Source organism: Musca vetustissima, unplaced genomic scaffold (genome assembly GCF_032173495.1).
Source record: "Musca vetustissima isolate MV318-11 ecotype Yass unplaced genomic scaffold, APGP_CSIRO_Mvet_v1 utg23914, whole genome shotgun sequence".
Classification (NCBI taxonomy): Eukaryota; Metazoa; Arthropoda; class Insecta; order Diptera; family Muscidae; genus Musca; species Musca vetustissima.
Window position 1 is genome coordinate 110,710 of NW_026872942.1, and position 6,924 is coordinate 117,633.

Below are 6,924 nucleotides of genomic sequence, written 5' to 3' on the forward strand. Positions count from 1 at the left end.
ACAAGATAATAGTACCAAAAGTAGGTGATCTTAAAATACCTTTTTGATTTAATTGCCTTTTACGAATAATGAATACATTACTTTTAGAACGCAAACTATCAAAAACAGGAACAATGGATGATGGAATTAATGGTAAGTTCTATAGACAAAATTATGTTTAGTACCCTCTGCTATTGTTAATATATTTAACATTTCAGAAATTATAAAAAAAAACAAATGGAAGAACAAACAAAAGCATTACATTGTATACAAGGCCAACTAAGTGTTATTGTAGACCAATTAAAACTTGTTGTAGAACTGCTTGGTGTTCACAAGCCAGTCGTAAGAAAGTTAGAGCAACAAAAGAGCACACAATCGGTCCCCCTTGAAAAAAGATTTCCGTTAAAAAATGAAGGCGAACTTATAAACATGTGTAATGAAATCAACGAAACCAATAAAAATGAATATGTAAGTAAACCTTAATATTGGTATTCGTTATTAAAATATTTACGCCAATACTTTTTTTACATTTCCAGGTCAAAACAATGACATCAATAATAAATCCAGCGGGCATATTAAAAAACTTAAAATTTATTATAAGTACAGAAGTCCTTCTGGACTATAACATGGACGGTACTCAGGGAAAAAAGAGTTTGAAAAAACTAGAAACGTTCTACAGTGCTCTTTTAGGTAATTCAATTCAATAATATTTGAAATTAGGGCGAATTAATATTGTTTTATTTCATATTGCAGAATCAATTACTGTTGTCGATGAAAAGGCAGCATCGGCAGAAGAGTTACTTCGCAAAGCAGTGAATCTGCAGAAGAAACGTCATTTTAAATCAGTATCCATAAAAAGAGCAAAACAAAATGATCCTTTAGCTTGTTCATAAACAAACATATATTGTTATGATTTATATTTGGTCTGTTCCCGTACTGCAAGAATCTACTAGATATTACTATTTTCATCGATATCATAAAGGAAAATTCGTTATCGTAGTAAAAACTAGTAGATTCTTGCAGTACAGGAACAGACCAATTGTTGTATATTATATCAATTGCATGACTACCTGAATTAAGTCATATTATTTTTACTTTTTTTGTAGAAATATCGCCACTTTTAACTTGTAATTACATATTATTGATTTAAATTTGAACTAAAAATGAATAATGTGTTTTTTTATATACATTCGTCAAATAAATCTCACCGATGTATTTTTCGACGAGTGGTAGTTCAAAGGTTGGGTCATCACTAAAGCCATCGTCTTGTGAAATTCGTCGCTTAAAATCAGTGTGGGTAGTTTGGCAGTCTTTATCTACGAAATGTCAATGTAAACTCATTGAAAAATTTCCCCATGAATTCATCGGCGAATGGTAGTTCAAAGGGTGAGTCATCACCAAAGCGGCTATCGTCAGTTAAATTCACCAGTCAAAGCATTATGGGTAGTTTGACAGGTAATCGATGTTTTTTGTGGTAGTTGATTAATTCATGGACGTAGAGTTTAACTTTATTGCAAGATCCTTTTGAAAAGAAGGGTTTGGCGAGGGAGAATTTACGACTTTCTCATATGGACAGATCACAACACTAGCTACCATTTTGGAAAGTTTCAACCGGGTATTAACTGGATATTAGCAGATAATTGCAGTAGAGGAACTTCAAATTAATCAACTTGGTTGAGAATTTTTACTTGTAAATGCTTTTTTTTTTGCCCCAAAGATGCTGATATGTCAGAAAAGCGCAGCCCAAATAAGATTCTCCAAACTCTGCGTTGAAATTAATGACAGTAAGATGTAAAATAGTTGACGTAACTCAGCCCAGTAACGCCGCAGGCCAAAGATTTTCATTTCGAAAATTTACTCTTTAGTTAGCTTTTTATTAATACATTTACATTTTGTCAAATGAAAAAAATAAAATAAATAATTACAAAAAATGTCGCCTTCAACAAAAAATTAACTTGGCAATGAGTTACGAATTTCAAATTATTGCCGGCTTTGTTGTTTTTTGAAGCCTCAAACATTTTTCAATTTCTTTCGATATGAAATAGACCTATAACTTTTGGTCCATTGATTTCGTTGAAAGGAAGCGATATTGTAGCACAATAATTATATAATTCGAAGAGGCGTTGCTGGTGGACCTAGAATATGATGGAAGTACGTGGAGTTTGATGTTAAATTACGCGGTTGACAAATATATGTATGTATGTCATTATAAATACAAAAGAACAAATAGAAAAATATGACAAATTTAAATAAAAATTTTCAGAATTATCGGCTATCAAACAAATGTGAGTCCAAGTTAAAAAAATAAATTCGCGTAGTTGAGTTGGATAATTATGTCTCAAATCTATACGAATGCCGCTAAAATCAACGGACAACAGCCACATCAAGAAATGTCAAATTTTTCAAAAATTTGAAGAAGAAGAATTATCGGCTTTCAAAAAAATTTTGGCCCAAGTGAAAAGAAAAATAAATTCGCGTAATTGAGTCGGGTGATAATGTAAGTGACTTGAAACCATGAAATTTTCAATCTGGTTTCCTCACATTATGAAGAGCTTTGGTTGGCATATGGTTAAGTATATTTAGATAAATTCTTGGGTAAAAATATATTTTTCTTTTCTTTTTATTTCAGACAATCGTTGTGTTATGGTCTATATTGTTCAGCCAGATCATTCGATATAAGGTCAATAGCAAACTATTGTATTGTGTGGACCATCCAACTATGGAACAATCAGTGTATCATATCTTACCAGAATGTGTACGTAAATAAGTGGAAGGAAATCCATTGCCACATCAACAACAGGGGGCAATGAGTGTTAAATTAACAATCCTTAAGATATTCGATAAGTCGTTAAGCATGTATCTGTATATGCTTTCTTTTGGTCAACACGAACATCTCTTCAATCGAATTGGATAATAAATTGTTCATTGGGCAATGTTCCGCTGCACACATTAAATGCCGTACCAACTTCTCTCATATCAGTGTGGCTAATGATGGTAGTCTATCAGAATCCGATTTATCAGCAAAACCATGGTGTACTGTACAAAGGGAGACGTTACGTAAATAACAATGTTAACAATGATGGTAGTCTAGTAGAAAGAAATAAATAACAATTTTATATAGAGATTTCTAGCCTTTTAACATTGAATTGAGTTTGGAATACAACCAACACAATTACCTTTTAATGGTAATTAAACAAATTATTTTATTGAAAATGTACATAAACCGTATAACAAATAAATAGTGCGGAGTAAAAGTATATATAATTGTTGTTTGTTTCGAATCTTTGGAATTAAGCATTGCGAATTTACCCAAGAAGTAGACCATTATTGTAAATGATTTTTAAATTAAAAATATTAGATGCCAAATTGAAACCACTTCTGGTCGAAAACTGTAATTATACCCTCCACCATAGTATGGAGGGTATATTAATTTTGTTTTTCCGTTTGTAACTCATCGAAATAATCATTTCCGACCTTATAAAGTATATATTCTTGATCAACGTAAAATTCTATGACGATATAGCCACGTCCGTCTGTCTGTTGTAATCACTCTAGCGTCTAAACGAATTGAGATAGATCGCTAAAATTTTGCATAGACTCCTCTTTTATCTGCAGGCAGTTAAAGTTCGAAGATGGGCTTTATCGGTCCACGTTTAGGCATAGCTGCCATATAAGGGTACTCCCCAATTTTCGGTATTTTGAGGTTCTTGAGTGCGTTTTTCAACTGAATTCGCTGAAATTTGGTATATTGAGTTATTATTGGGTAGCAAATCTCTCCACTGAAAATTATAAATATGGGTCCATATTTTCGGATAGCCCCCATATAAGGGTACCCCCAATTTTGCGGTATTTTTGGGGTTTTGATCGCATTTTTCAACCGAATTCGCTGAAATTCGGTACTTTGAGTTCTTATTGTGTAGAAAATCTCTATATTAAAAATTATAAATATAGGTCAATTTTTTTGGGCAGCCCCCATATATGGGTACCCCCCAATTCTCGGTATTTTAAGGTTCTTGAGCGCGGTTTTCGACCGAATTCGCTGAAATTTGGTACATTGGGTTCTTATTGGGTACCAAATTTCCCTACTAAAAATTATAAATATAGGTTCACTTTTTCTGGTAGACCCCATATAAGGGTACCTCCCAATTTCCAGTTTTTTTGGGGGCTTTGACCGGATTTTTTCACCGAATTGGCTGTAATTTAGTAATTTCAGTTATTATTGGGTAACAAATCTCTCCACAGAAAATTATAAATATAGGTAATTTTTTTCGGGCGCGTTTTTTAACTGAATTCGCTGAAATTTGGTATTTTGTAGTCGTATATGGTAACAAATCTCCCCACCAAAAATTATTAATATTCACCCCTTTTTAGGGGTAGTCCCCATATAACCCCCTTTTTATATTAAAATAGTTATCTGACTTGTAATCTAAATTACAGTAGTTTGAAGATTTTATAATCTACCATGCGTTATCAGTATCAGTCCCCTTTTTGGATCTTCCAGATTTTAGGAAAAATTCCCATTAAAAATTGCTGAAGTTTGTATTTGGTGTACATAATGGTTTACATAGATTCTTCAGCTTTGCGGATACCTATAGGTAATGATCTACCAAACTTTTGGGATAACTGTTATCCATTTCCGCTTTAAAATGTGTATTGTTTTCCAGGATATAGTCCTGTTGCAAAATTGTTCAAATCAATGGAGCTAAAGTTATAGGTCTATTTCATATCGAAAGAAATTGAAAAATATTTGAGATTTAAACAAACAACAAAGCCGGCATTCGTACCTCATTGCCTGGGTTATGTTTTTTCGAAGGCGTCGTTTTTTGTAATTTAAATATTTTTGGTTTAGTTTTTTGGTTAGTTTAGTAAATACGCGTAATTGAGTCGGGTAATTATGGCTCAAATCTCTACGAATGCCGTTAAACTCAACGGACTGTGACTGTTGAAAAAATGTGAATTTGTTCAATTATTGGAACCTTCTTGTCATGAACTTCGTCAGATATTTTGGAGAATATTTGGGCTGTACTCTTCTAATCAATCAGCATCGTTCTGGCCAAAATAAATTAATATTTCTTGAAATATTACATTTACCAATTTGATTACGGGTTCCTACAAGCACATCCTTGTTAATATCAAGTATACCAATAGTTATGGATGAATTCGGGACATTAATAACGATAAATGTGTCATTTTTGCAATTATTATTCTTAATAGTTACAGACATTACCAGAAGGTACGTTTGAATTAAATGAATTGTTGCAGGCTTTTCCTGAAGGTATGTGTGGACTTTCAAGCCCCCTATTATGATGAAATAAATGTCAGTCATTTTTTCCTATGCCACAATCAAGGCGAGTTTATAATGATATGTTTAAATCCCTTACCTATTCAAGTGGACCTATGAAAGATTACGCTGGTGACTTACATATCATTCTCCCAATCATTGGGTTAAGATTTAAGAACTATTATCGAAGAAACCCACTTGAAGACACACACATTTGTGTTTCAGTGATTATCACTGAGTCTTTGTTGTATTTCCATTGGTATGATTGTCTATCAGCTCCTGAGCACATTTAATATATACGTATGCTATCTTATAAATATATTATTCTGAATTCTATTGATGAACCTGCAGTGGGCTTAACTTTAGTTTAGTAAAAGCGATTAGATTTTTAAACCTTTTTTGAATCCCTAATTATGGGAATTTATTTTTTCTTGGGGTTACCTGTTTACCCGGTTATTTAATTCGGAAGTTCGTATACGGGTTCCACGTTCTACGGAACAGATAGTACTTTACTCCACGTATTTTTTTTAATTTTACTTCGAGAGAACCAAAATACCTAAAAATGGACAGGAATTTTATATAAGGGCTACATCAAAACTGGAAAGATTTTCTTGAAAGCTGCTTTTAACACTCCACGAGCCCATAATATTTATTAAAATGATTCAACCAATCAAAACAAAATGTTTTTATACCCTACACATCTATGTTCCAAGTATATGTTACCTCAAGAGTTTGCAGATGCACGACTCATTTCTTGTAGTTTGGGCTGTAACATGCCCAAGCTACAAGAAATGAGGCTGAACGAAAGAGCTGTGACAAATGAAATGTACACTCCACTTTATGGTGGAGGGAAATATTGTGAAAATTGACACTTTATGGAAATTCTCCACCATATTCATACATCTAATTTTAAAAAAAACCGAGCAGAAAAGTCGGACGTCGCAAATATAATACCCTACACAACTACTATTGGATTTCATTTTCAATGTATGCATGTTTATTTGTAGCCAATATACATTTTTCATATACAATTTGGTGGTATATGAACTATTACAAAAATAGAGAAAAATTAAGGATTTTGATTCATTTGGATACACCATTAATCTATATCTTTCTGTAGTAAATATTTACGCCATACAATTCAAATTTAGCGATTTTTCAAATAAAATCAATTGAAGCGCTAAATATTGAACTATTACTATGAAAACAGTCATATTTATTCCTAGACCAGATCCCCGTCTCCGTTTGGTTCATAATTTTGGCCTCTAAATATAAACCGGTCACTACCAAAACCAATAGAAGTCGACTTAGATACAAAATTTCCAGAATTCATCATGGGAATTTGTTGAAAGATGCCGACACATACTGAATCGTTTATTCAAAATTGTGCTAATGTTGTGTTTTCAGAACACAATTTTTTCAATCATTGATTCGCGTCATGATAATCATATTACAAATTATAATTTACAGACGGACAGATGATAAACGATATACAAAAATCTAAGTCTAGGATTCGTGCAGCTACAAACTCTTGAGGTAACACATATTTTTAACATAGATGTGTAGGCTATAAAAACATTTTGTTCTGATTGGATGAATCAAATTTACCTAAATTTTGAAATGTCAAGGAGAATTGAATTTTATTTGACTTGTTTACAAATTTT